The sequence below is a fragment of the Entelurus aequoreus genome, linkage group LG08 (assembly GCF_033978785.1).
Source record: "Entelurus aequoreus isolate RoL-2023_Sb linkage group LG08, RoL_Eaeq_v1.1, whole genome shotgun sequence".
NCBI lineage: Eukaryota > Metazoa > Chordata > Actinopteri > Syngnathiformes > Syngnathidae > Entelurus > Entelurus aequoreus.
The window spans coordinates 60,703,028-60,717,423 of NC_084738.1; the positions used below are offsets into that span (position 1 = coordinate 60,703,028).

At 35.9% G+C, this 14,396-nt stretch overlaps 1 protein-coding gene and 1 long non-coding RNA gene across 7 annotated transcripts in view; one reads left to right on the forward strand and one right to left on the reverse strand.

Moving 5' to 3' along the window:
* LOC133656135 (uncharacterized) overlaps positions 1 to 14,396 on the reverse strand; it is a 217,827-nt gene that overhangs the window by 121,150 nt on the left and 82,281 nt on the right. The window contains exon 7 of one of the 5 annotated variants that reach the window (XR_009827105.1): positions 4,634 to 4,771. The exons of the other annotated variants lie outside the window; for them this stretch is intronic. This is a non-coding gene — a long non-coding RNA (uncharacterized LOC133656135). Of the gene's footprint in view, positions 1 to 4,633; positions 4,772 to 14,396 lie in introns of those variants that run through there. 5 annotated transcript variants of the gene reach the window in all.
* col5a1 (procollagen, type V, alpha 1) overlaps positions 1 to 14,396 on the forward strand; it is a 143,533-nt gene that overhangs the window by 6,376 nt on the left and 122,761 nt on the right. The window lies entirely within an intron of this gene.

Consider the following 14,396-nt stretch of genomic DNA (forward strand, 5'->3'; position numbering starts at 1 on the left):
ACAGTTTTTGGGATTTTTTTAAAATTGTATTTTATTTTTTTAAAGACGATAGTCAGACCAATGTGGCCTGTAAATTTGCAAAGGCGCGCTTACCCTTTAGAGGACAGCTGTAACTTCCTGGCATGGAAACCTGCAGATAATTGTTCTTCGCGGGTTTTTCTATGTTTACATTTTCACACTATTTCCTAGCGGTAAAAAAAAGGGATTGATGGATAAGGCTGGAAAGGATAGATAAAAAAAATAAAAAATACAAAAATATTAATTAAAAAAAAAAAAAAAAAAGTTTACAAAAAAATTTTTTTTTATTACTCGGGACTACTAGTACTGGGACTAGTACCGAATTTTGGACGCTGTCGGGCTGTACTTTGTCTGGGATAGTTTTTTATAAAAATTAAAAAACAAAACATTTTTATTTTATTTTTTACTCGGGACTATCCGCAGGCCGGATTTTGGACACTGGACCCCTGATCTAAACTGTGGACATTTATCTATGAAAATATGGAGAAGCTGCTGACGGTGTGTTTGACAGAGAAGCAGCTCGAAGGAAATACCTTCCTCTCTCCAATATTATTACATGACTTCATAAAACTACTGTAGTTGTTTGTATTCCCCTTTTGTGTGTCTATTGTCCTATTTTTTTTAAAGGCATCAGTTAAGTCGATCATAAAGGGCCACGTTGATTTGAGATGCAAGTGTTTGGAGTTAAGAGCGCCATCGTAGAACCGATTAAGTTCGTAAGTTGAGGTGCTACTGTAGTTATGGTCTGTTGTGTTGAAAACGATTGGGATTCTGCATCGTTTTGTGATCTACTAGAGGTGCAAATCTTTAGGCACCTAACAATTCAGTCTGATTCCTGGGGTGTCGATTCAATTCGGAATCAATTCTCAATTCAAACCGATTCCCGCAATGTAGTATTTGGTATAATAATTACAATGAAACTTTCAAAACAGGTTACAGGTTGGAAAAGCTCCTTCTGGTTGCATGGAGATTGCGTAGACACATGTTTTAAGAATTTGATCCTTATAAACAATAAAAATGATAAAAATGTTCCTGTGGCGGGCCGCCATGATCAATTACATGTAGAGGGAAACCCTGATATGTTTGATGGTCATCTCTGAATACCTTGAATACGATAAAAATGAGAGGTAATATTTTCGGGTGTCCCGATCTGATATTGACATTAGTAGAACTTACAAAAAATAAAATACAAAAAATAAAATACAAATACTTTTTTTTTATATACATTTTTTATAAAATTATGAATGAATAAAAATTAGAATCGGGATTCGGATGTGAATCAACTTTTTTATGCATTCCTATCTATCAAGTAGCATTTTTTTGTCAAATTCCAACACTTTTTTAATTTACCTTTAGGAGGAAAAGTTGTTTTACAGGTTACAAAAGCTGCTGGTTGCATGGAGATGGCATAAAAACGTATTTAAAAAAAATAAGTTTTAAACACAAAAATGTTTTCTTGTGGAGGGGAAACCCTGATATGATTGATATTCATCTTTAAATACCTAAAACACGTAAAAAATCAAAGGTATTATTCATTAGTGTCCAGATTTGATATTGCCATCGGTCTGATGTAAAAAAAATAAATAAATGCAAAATCTTTTTGTTTTTTATTTTTATAAGAAAAAGTAAAAATCGATTAAAAATCGTTACAAATAGGAATCATGATTAATTCGTCTTTTTGACACCCCTGAAAATCTGCAATTGGTTGTCGTCATCTCAAAGTGCAGAGGACAGCAGGAGACGGCGTGAAGGTAAAAAAAAGAGTATTTAATATGCAAGAACCAAAAGATGAGTGCAGCTGGGAGTGCACTTGAAGCGTAGGCAAAGCTATGCAATCTAAAACAAAAATTCTAATGGATTTAGAATCAAGATTAATAATAAATGTGAATCGATTTTTTTGTGTACCCCTAGGACAGGCCTGGGCAATTATTTCGGGAAAAACATGTGTCTGGGGGCCGGTATATCTATGTTTAGTAACACTAATACAAAACCTCACAACAATGTCTGATTGAATGCTAAAAACGTTATGACAGACCGCCTTAAAAAACACAGAATGGAATTTTACATTTTTTGACTGAATGAGACACCCAGAATGTACATGAAAATAAAGAATGTGAGATTTACAATTTTAACTATGAAGTATAAAACACTGAATATTGACAACATATGAACATCACACCCCCTCTCGATCGACATATTTATATACTCGTCTGAGCTGCTGTGACATAGATTACCATAGTAACTAATTAGATTACCATAGTAACTAGTATATCATGCAAAGGCGCATGTCCAACCATTGAAATACTTTGTATAGTTCAAGACTTACAGTCATTTGAAAACATCACTGCACATCATAATGGCAGCTACACTTTCCATCTTAAAGATCTAAAAAAATTATTTGGGAATGTCCGGCGGGCCAGATTGAAAAGCTTAACGGGCCTTAATTTGCCCAGGTCAGCCCTAGGATCTACTTTTAAAGCGGCCATTTTGATTACTGTGTGAAAAAGGCTATAAAAGTCACGTTTTTTTTGCCAGCATGTGAGAAAGGAACCGGAGCTGCATGTGTAAATGCCGCCATTGTGCCCGCTGACTACACGCGAGATAAACCAAAAATGTGCGGCGGGACAAGTTTTTGACCCCCCACAGTCGTTAAGGTCCTTTGTGGTGCACAAACCCCTTCATTCTTCGCCGCGTTCGGCGTCGTACAACTCGCACCGTTGCTTTCTTGCGGCGTAATTAAGGCCGGGGTGATTGTTTGCTGGCGCTCAATGGTCCTCTGTGTGCGGCGTCGTCTCCGGGTGGCGTGCGGATGTGCTGAAGCGTAAACGCTCCATCATTTCAGTTTCAAATTACAGCTCGCCGCGATTGGAATGTCGCCAGGGTCTCGGCTACCAACATTTGGGATTTGTAGTCCGGCGAGGAGAATGTTTCTGTTTAAAAAGTGTAATGAGGTCTTCTAATCATGGCATGACTCATCCTTTCCAACCTCATCCCACTGTGGACCGCAGGAACATTCAGGCTAAGCACTTTTTCTTCTCTTACTTTCCAACCAGAAGAAACACAATAGTGTCTGGTTTCGCATCAATAGCGCAAAGAAGTACTGTTCATTCGCTCGGCACAGTCGATAGGAGGTGCTGTCGTGCAGGAATAAGGATTTTGTCACGATATTTGGCCAATAATACTGATAAAGTGAAAAAAACATGTAACTAATGATGAAAATGATATGCAGGGTTTTGGCTAAGGGCGTGGTCAATATGACGTCGTCATATCATTTGCATAATCTGTAGGGCTGTGGATCTTTAGGCACCACACAATTCGATAATAATGATTAGATTCAAACCGAGTCTCAATTCGAAATCCATAATTTTTTAATAACATAGGGTGCCAGTTCTATAATTAACCACAATCCTCCATAAAAGAGATAAACAGCTGTGATACATTTTTATATTACTTAAAAGACAACTGGTTTTGTTTAATAAAGTTACACCCAAACATTTAATAAAGTCAAATACAAATAAGGCAAAAAAAAAAAAAATCTATTTTGGACTTTTTTCAAATCGATTAAAAAATCGTTACAAATAGGAATCATGATTAATTCGGAAAACTTTTTTTTGACACCCCTGAAAATCTGCGATTGGTTGTCGTGATCTCAAAGTGCAGAGGACAGCAGGAGTAAGAATATTTAATATACAAGAACCAAAAGATGAGTGCAGCTGGGAGTGCACTTGAAGGGTAGGCAAAGCTATGCACACAAAACAAAACTACGAAATAAATGTATATGTATATGTATATATATGTATGTATGTATATATATATATATATATATATATATATATATATATATATATATATATATATATATATATATATATATATATATATATATATATATATATATATATATATATATATATATATATATATATATATATATATATATATATATATATATATACACAAAGGCATTATTATCAAGCCTTTAAAAAAAAAAATATATATATATATATATATTTATATATACAAACACACACACAGTACAGGCCAAAAGTTTAGACACACCTTCTCATTTCAATGCGTTTTCTTTATTTTCATGACTATTTACATTGTAGATTGTCACAGGTGTCATCAAAACTTTGACACCTGTAAAGTGAAAACCCTTTCAGGTGACTACCCATTGAAGCCCATCGAGAGAATGCCAAGAGTGTGCAAAACAGTAATCAGAGCAAAGGGTGGCTATTTTGAAGAAACTAGAATACAAAACATGTTTTCAGTTATTTCACCTTTTTTTTTGTTAAGTACATAACTCCACGTGTTCATTCATAGTTTTGATCCCTTCAGTGACTACAATGTAAATAGTCATATATATATATATATATATATATATATATATATATAAATATATATATATATATATATATATATATATATATATATATATATACTGTGTATATATATATATATATTATATATATATATATATAAATAAATGTATATATACATATATATATATATATATATATATATATATATATACATATATATATATATATATATATATATATATATATATATATATATATATATATATATATATATATATATATATATATGTATCCATTCATACATTACATTACTTACTTGAATTTGTTTTCACATAAAACATTTTTAAGGTTCTATCTTGCCGATACGGGCCGCCATGATGAATTACATATTGGAGGAAACCCTGATATGATTGATGTTCATCCTTGAATACCTAAAACAAGGCAAAAATGAGAGCTATTACTCATGGGTCTTATCAGTCTGATGTCAAAACCATATCAGATTCTACTGACTTGCACATAACATGTCCGATACAAGCAGTTCTGCAACATGTTTCCTGCAGTTCACATCTAAATGTCCTCCAATAAGCACACAAGTCTTCTCTTTTAGTCGAGTCATATACAAAAAGGTAAACATGGTAGGCTACAGGCTACTAGTAGCTAGCAGCTACACTGCAGCTAAGCACACAATAGCTCACAAGCTAGACAATGTCTTAAATTGAACAAAACTGCAGTCTAAACCAGTACATTTGTCATTATAAACACATATCAGATATTTATAGTTGCATATATAAAGTCTCCGTGGCAGGAGCGTATTAGAAAGTATCCAGTAACAAACGTGTCCGCATTATTCAACACGCTGCATCATGAACTTTACTTTATGAATTACGGTGGCCACGAGGTGTCGCTGAAACACACATTACCACTCCCCTTCAATTTAAAGACAGCATACGTCTGTCTTAAGGTTGGAGTTTTTCATACCTAAAACTGTTCCCTGAGTAATGTCACTATGTGTACTATGATCCCGACTGACATCGTATTGGATTAATATCGGTATCAACTTCAGCCTATCGGTATGGTATCGGAAATGAAACAGTTGTAAAGTTGAATTATCACATTAAGAAAATGCTCATCCTATTCTAATGCATTGCACTATTTTAAAATGTTCTAATAAATGTAACAGTTATGTAATATAAGACATGATAAATTAAAGTGCCGTCAGTGAAGACGTTTTTTTCATTAAAAAGATCCAACTGCGAAAAGTCAGTGTCATCATAATGTAACGATATCATAATGATACAATACGTTGGAATATCCATTTTATTCTCGCGCTTAAGCCCCTTTTAGTTATTTAAAGTGCGCTGGCACTCATGTAGCTTAACCACACAGAATAAATAACGATTGCAAAAAACGTGGTGGAAAGAATGAGTCACATGTCCAACAACGATTAATCAGCACGTCGCCGTGTATTTTTTATTTTTTTTCCGCACCGTAGGACCCCACTAGTGATGGATAACCTGGAAGATCCCACAGTTTATGAGCTTTGGATCATTTTTTTCCCCCTCCGACCCTCTGTTGTCTCCCGATGATGAGTGTCGTACATCAGTGGCCTCTCGTGCAGAATGAGCTCATGTTAACTCATGTTAAAGACGGCCGAAAGGTCATAGCTCAAGTCCAAGTATTTACGAGGAACTTTAAGGTTGAACTCCTTTTTTTTTCGGCCATCGTTCACAATCAATGTAAGAGACAACAACACATATGTCTTTTCTTTTTTTTTTTAGGATCCTAAAGATGATTGAAAAAAATGCTTGCAAAATGCAACTAATAAGAGGCACCGTTGTAGCCTTCAAAGCCTCTAAAATAACTTTAAAACCCTCCATCAACATTTTATATACACACTGCAAGTTTATACATAATGTAGTAACAGACACCTTCATAACAATATTTAATATGTACAATATACACACTGCAATTCTATATATAATGTAGTAACAGACACTTTCATAACAATATGTACAATATACAAACTGCAAGTCTATATATAATGTAGTAACAGACACTTTCGTAACAATATGTAATATGTACAATATACACATTGCAAGTCTATATATAATGTAGTAACAGACACTTTCATAACAATATGTACAATATACACACTGCAAGTCTATATATAATGTAGTAACAGACACTTTCATAACAATATGTAATATCTACAATAGACACACTGCAAGTCTATATATAATGTAGTAACAGACACCTTCATAACAACATGTAATATGTACAATATACACACTGCAAGTCTATATATAATGTAGTAACAGACACCTTCATAACAATATGTAATATGTACAATATACACACTGCAAGTCTATATATAATGTAGTAACAGACACCTTCATAACAATATGTAATATGTACAATATACACACTGCAAGTCTATATATAATGTAGTAACAGACACCTTCATAACAATATGTAATATGTACAATATACACACTGCAAGTATATATATATATAATGTAGTAACGGACACTTTCATAACAATATGTAATATCTACAATACACATACTGCAAGTCTATATATAATGTAGTAACATACACTTTCATAACAATATGTAATATCTACAATATACACACTGCAAGTCTATATATAATGTAGTAACAGACACTTTCATAACAATATGTAATATGTACAATATACACACTGCAAGTCTATATATAATGTAGTAACAGACACCTTCATAACAACATGTAATATGTACAATATACACACTGCAAGTCTATATATAATGTAGTAACAGACACCTACATAACAATATGTACAATCATTTTCAATTCAATTCAATTCCTTTATTGTCATTGTCATAATAACTTAAGTCATACATGTCAACGAGATTTTGTTTGAGCTTTGTCCAGCGGCATAGAAACTGCATTGAAGTGCAGGTTGACCATAGTTCACAGTTTAGCATTGTCAGGAAGATGGCGAATAGAGGGGGCGTGGGGGTGGGAACAGTCAGATGTCTGATGGGTGTTACGTTGATGTTGCAGCAATGCAGTGTCCAGAGCACAATTATTGAGGTGGTGAAGAGTGAGGTAATGAGATGGTCCGGGGCAGCAAAGGGGCAGGCTGTTCATTCAGCAGTCTCACAGCCTGGGGATACAGACTGTGAGACATTCTGGTGGTCCTGGCGTGAATCGATCTATACCTTCTTCCAGAGGGTAGCAGGTTGAAGAGGCCATGTGCTGGGTGGTATCTGTCCTTCAGGATGTTGTGTACTCGCTTTAGGCAGCGAGTTGTGTACATGGCACTCATCTCTGGGAGTATCATCCTTGTAATTTTCCCCGCCGCTTTAACCACTCGCTGGAGGGCCTGTTGGTTCGCTTTAGTGCAGCTAGCAAACCACACTAAAAAGCCGTAAGTGAGGACACTGCTGATGGCACAGTTGTAAAAGTTAACCATTGATTTCTGCGGAATGTTTACGCATTTTAGTTTCCTCAAAATAAAAAGACGTTGTTGGGCCTTTCCGACTGTAGAAGCAGTGTTAATGTCCCAGCATAGATCTTCTGTTATGTTCACCCCTAAGAATTTGAAATGCTTGACCCTTTCTACTAGATTGTTATTAATTAAAAGTGGAGGGTGTTTGCTCTGCCCTTTCCTGCGGAAGTCTACAATTAGTTCTTTGGTTTTGTTAGTGTTAAGAACCAAGTTGTTGTTAGCCCACCATGAAGCCAGCTGTTGGACCTCTGCATTGTATGCTGTCTCATCATTGTTGCTGATGAGCCCAAGTACTGTGGTGTCTTCGGCAAATTTGACAGTGAGATTGGATGTTGAAGAGGCTATACAGTCATGTGTGAAGAGGGTGAAGAGCACAGGGCTTAGCACACAACCCTGTGGAGCACCGGTGTTGATGGTGAGCGTGGCAGAAATGGGCTCACCTATTTTCACATACTGTGTGCGATTTGTTAAAAAGTCCAAAATCCAGTTGCAGAGGAAGGTGTTCAGACCAAGGTTGTGAAGCTTAGATCTGAGTCTGTTTGGCCTTATTGTGTTGAATGCTGAGCTGAAATCGACAAAGAGCAGTCTTGCATAAGTGTCCTTAAGCTCAAGATGTTCCAAGAGTCTATGGATTACAATAGACAATAGATACATTTATGCATCTTTCCTCAGCGCATTTATTTTTCTTTCCATGTGTTCCTACTCCCGGAAACAAACACGAGTATATTGTAATAATGGCGACTATTGTTGGACAAATGAGGACTCACAACCTTAGATTTTTTTAAGCTGAATATACGGAGGATGAACTGCTGCTTCTAGAAGCCATCACAAAGAGATGGTGAAACGTTGGAGCAGACGGAAATGTGGAACTTGGAGACGAGCTACGCTGACATAAATGGAGTGCTTACCCGAAATCAACTGGAAAAAAACTTCGCCCGGCCAGCTTGACAAAACAGACTAAGCTATCCATCGAGTGAGTCACGATAATATTGATCATTATTCATGCAGCACGTTATGCGTGTTCGTACAACTACAGTACAAACACAGTCGTGCTAGTTGTGTACAAACAAAACATGAAATATGATTGTTCATGTTTTTTTCGATACATATTGTGTCCTATAACATTGTGTTGTGAATTACAAACTTAAAAGCAATTCAGCTACTGACGCAAAAGCTAGCTAACATCTTGCCAAAGCTAGCTTACGACTAATGCCTTAGCATGGCATCCCAAGACGATGTGTTACTACACTAGAAAACTCTTGTTTTTGTGCTTACAATAGTTTGGTTACTGAAAGAAATTAGGTATTGTTGCCGGTTTCCGGATGCATTTTTAAAGTGATTTAGCGGCAGAATGGATGGCTCCCTTTAGCTGCATTGCTAGCCACCAAGAACGAGCCGATTTTTACAAATTGGACTGCAAAGAAACCCCCAAAAACGTTAGTCCTGCTGTCTCTCATAAGGATTGTGAACGATAGGCAAAATTTCCCTTTAAGGTTGATGGGTTATTGACACAATCGTTTGTGGTTTTTGTGTGCGGAATCCTGCGTACATTCTTACTCGGATTGCGTTCAAATTCTACGTGTCGGTAATACAGCTCGAGATGTCGACACGAGCCAAAGTTGGTATTTCTTCCCTACATTTTGATGAAGTTATTGTTATCTGTTGGCACTGACCTTATTATCGGAATTTGATTGTTTTGTGGCTATCCCATAGTGTTTATTTACTTCCTTTACATATGTACTGTTACTTACCGGATGCTTGACGTGAATTTACGATTGCATGTGTTTTTCATCTAAAATGTAAACACTTTCCGCTACTGTACTGTCTGTTTTATTTTCCCTGCAGGATTATAAAAACTCGCGTTTGCAAAATAATGATAGCTTTCCTGTTTGTCCGCAGCCATCAGTATTCGGTGACGGGCCTCTCAAATGAAAACAACAGTGAGCCCAAAGCCAGGACGTTTTATTGCTGCTAATATTGGATCTGTCGTACGTAGTAAATCACAAATAGTTGTATATTTTTGTTATTACCGGCCAGAAAGTACATTCCTTGGAAAGTGGCAGATGTAGCACCATTGTGCTTTTTCCTTTTTTTTTCTTCAAAGGCTTCATAATAATGCCTCATTTTTTTTTAACTTAATGGAATTGTGGTTATCTGGGAAATGTCAGTGCTGCGAGGCCCCCGTTAATCACAAATACCTCAGGAGTCGGCCAATAAAGACAAACCAAACATGCAATATGTCTAATGATGCCTGTATGTAGGGCGGTATAGCTCGGTTGGTAGAGTGGCCGTGCCAGCAACTTGAGAGTTCCAGGTTCGATCCCGCTTCCGCCATTCTAGTCACTGCTGTTGTGTCCTTGGGCAAGACACTTTACCCACCTGCTCCCAGTGCCACCCACACTGGTTTAAATGGAACTTAGATATTGGGTTTCACCATGTAAAGCGCTTTGAGTCGCTAGAGAAAAAGCACTATATAAATATAATTCACAATATGTATCTTTATGAGTTTTACTAGATGTTGTTAGAATCCTGAGAACATTTGTTTGATGCAATAAAAAAATGTCAAGCATAACTCCTAAATTAAACATGCAATATGTCTAATAATGCCTGTATTTATGTATATTTGTGAGTTTTACTAGAGACATGTGCTTTTGTAAGGTTTGCAAACACAAAAATTCGTTTTTACTCAATATGACAGTAATGTTGTTAGAATCCGGAGAACATTTGTTTGAATCAATAACATTTTTTTTCAAGAATAACTCTTAAATCAAACATGGAATATGTCTAATAATGCCTATATATATATTTTTTTTTAGTTTTACTAGAAACATGCGCTTTTGTAAGGTTTGCAAACACCAACATTTGTTTTTTACTCAATATGACAGTAATATTCTTAGAATCCTGAGAAAATTAGTTTGAAGCAATACAAATTTTTTTCGAGTATAACTCCTAAATTAAACATGCAATATGTCTAATAATGCCTGTATTTATGTATATTTGTGAGTTTCACTAGAGCAGTGGTTCTTAACCTTGTTGGAGGTACCGAACCCCACCAGTTTCATATGCGCATTCACCGAACCCTTCTTTAGTGAAAAATATATCCATATATTTTTTTCAAATTCAATAAAAAGTTGTATGTTTTTTTACTGGTGCACAAAATGAACCGTGCATGAACATCACCTTGTTCAAAGAACAAAACCAACACAGTGCATAAACTCACAACAAATGACACACCTTACACACATTACCATGAATTGATTAACGTGGACCACGGTAGACCCCCAAGTTGAAAAACTTATTGGGGTGTTACCATTTAGTGGTCAATTGTACGGAATATGTACTGTACTGTGTAAACTGTACTGTGTATTATCTTCCTTTGCAATCTGCTAGTAAAAGTTTCAATCAATCAATCAAAAAACCTGCAAATAAGATGGAAAATTAGAGGGAACATTGTTTGGGGGTATCCATAATACGCTGATAGGGAGAAGTTTTTATTTACATGATAAGTCGGATGTGTCTTTACCTCCGTGGCGTAGGCTCCGCCCAACCCCTGAGGCCGACTCACCAAACCCCTAGGGTTCGATCGAACCCAGGTTAAGAACCACTGCATTGGAGACATGTGCTTTTGTAAGGTTTGCAAACACAAAAATTCGTTTTTTACTCAATATGACAGTAATATTCTTAGAATCCTGAGAACATTTGTTTGAAACAATAAAACATTTTTTCAAGCATAACTCCTAAATTAAACATGCAATATGTCTGATAATGTCTGTATATATGTATATTTGTGAGTTTTACTAGAGACATGTGCTTTTGTAAGGTTTGCAAACACCAACATTTGTGTTTTACTCAATATGACATTAATGTTCTTAGAATCCTGAGAAAATGTGTTTGAAGCAATAAAAAATGGTTTCAAGCATAACTCCTAAATTAAACATGCAATATGTCTAATAATGCCTGTATTTATGTATCTTTGTAAAATTTTACTAGAAACATGGGATTTTATAAGGTTTGCAAACACAAAAAGTTGTTTTACTCATTATGACAGTAATATTCTTAGAATGCTGACATTTGTAGAAAGCAATAAAAAAAAAATTCAAGCATAACTCCTAAATTAAACATACAATATGTCTAATAATGCCTGTATATATGTATCTTAGTGAGTCTGCTTTTGTAAGGTTCGCAAACACCAACATTTGTTTTTTACTCAATATGACAGTAATATTCTTAGAATCCTGAGAAAATGTGTCTGAAGCAATACAAATTTATTTCGAGCATAACTCCTAAATTAAACATGTCTAATAATGCCTGTATATATGTATCTTAGCAAATTTGTTAGAAGCAATAACATTTTTTTTCGAGCATAACTCCTAAATTAAACATGCAATATGTCTAATAATGCCTGTATATATGTATCTTAGTGAGTTTTACTAGAGACATGTGCTTTTGTAAGGTTCGCAAACACCAACATTTGTTTTTTACTCAATATGACAGTAATGTTCTTAAAATCCTTAGAAAATTAGTTTGAAGCAATAAAAAATAATTTCAAGCATAACTCCTAAACCAAACATGCAATATGACTAATAATGTGGTTGCCCCAATGGAGAGCAAAAAAAAACATAAAATAAAGATAGAGAGCAATATGGCATGCAGCGGTTGAGTAGAACGAAAGAAAACGCAACAATTGTTAAGGCTTTTTTGTGCTCCTCTGGTCTACAAAGCACATTGAGAGACGCACTGAGTCAGTTTTTCCGTTGATGTCGGGAGTGGACAGATTTATCATCACTGCTGTGAGCTGCACAGACAGTCAACTAAACCATCTGGAGCAATGCGAGGGAGAGAGAGAGAGAGAGAGAGAGTCCCTTAAAAAGCCGAAAAAAACCCACCCTGGATGTGGATCATGTTGCAGCTCCACTGTTGAAGAATATGGAGGGTTATTGTTTTAACGTTGCAGTCTGCTTTCAGTCGATCATACGTGGGGAAACGAGGCGGATTAGGCGTGTTTAGTGCTTATCACGCTGCTTTCACGTGCACGTCGCTGCCCTGGGATGAGGGGGTGACCTGGGGGAGGTCACTGGGTCAGTGTTGGGACAAAAAAAGTTTGGATATGAGCCGGCCGAGTGAGACCTCCCAGCAAATGCTCACGTTAGCGCTAGTAGCAAACAAAATGTGTTAACGCACATAATTCCAAGCATTTTTTTGTAACTTGTGTTACTGTTTCTTGCATCCTTTGCATTTGTTTTCTGGTCTAGTTCTTTTGTCAGCATTACGACATATTTTGTAAAAATAATTTCCTTGTTCGATATAACTTCTTCACTTCAGATACGGTTAGGCATGGGTTCACGTTTGATTCCCTGTACCTGGGAATTGATACCTGTTCTTAACGGTACCAATTTTCGGTACTTTTGTGTGTGTTAATTAATATTAATTGTTTTCGATAATGGATTCCCATTTTTTGATTGCGACATTTAAATATGAGCTCCTCTCCAGTTGTTATACTTTGTTTTATTATGACATTTCTGAGTCTCTATTATAGTTGCAAGTACAAGACGTTAGATGGCAGTAGTGTATAGTTTGTAGTCGTTCAGTTTTTTTGTTGCGCCCTAAAAAGTGTTCATACTGTAAGTATTGTACTTACAGCTGTTTGATTGTAAGGTGCATCTTTGTTGTAGTTTTCATTAACACATCTGGAGGTGTTGAATTCAATGGCCTTGTAGCATGTCAATAGCAGAGCCGATGTGTATTAGCATCAAGCTAGCGCATTTTTGTAAAAGTGGAGCCATACTTACGTTTTTAAGTCAAGTTCTTTGTTGGCATTAAAAATCGCAAGTGCCAAAGTGAGTCGGCATCCGGGCGTGAATTCACGCACAACCCAGGTACCGTAATAACGCACGGATGGATTTTTACATAAATCGGCCAATGCCAAAAAAAAGTACCAGATTCGGTACTCATCCCTCGATACGATACCGACATTGAGCATTGAGTATTGGGTGATATCAACCCAACACAATATCGGCACAAATCATAGTACATATTTTTATTTTGTCTTATGAAAAGTCAGAAACGCATTGGAAAAACACTATCCTTACAACTTATGCTGTCTTTAGGTTGAAGTAAATTGGTAGTTGGGTTTGGTGCACCAAAATGAAAACTGACTACGGAAACTGATGAAGCAAAAAGGCGAAACACTGAACAAAATTATGCCATTTACTATTACCATGACATCTATTTATGGTTATGATTGTTTACTAACCTCTCTAAAATCAAGGTATTGCAACTGTCTGTCCTAAAAACGATCATAAAGTTATGAAAATATTTATTTACCACTAGTTTTACAACGACAGAACACAAAAATGATAACGCACAAGCCAAATAAAGGATGGCGCTACAGACAATATGACAATATCAGGGGGGCGATCAGAATGTTTGGATAGGACAGGGGTCGGATACTCAAAACGTTGAAAGAGCCATATTGGACCAAAAATACAAAAAACTAATCTGTCTGGAGCTGCTAAAAATGAAAGCCGTATATAAGTGTTATAATGAAGGAAACACATGACGTA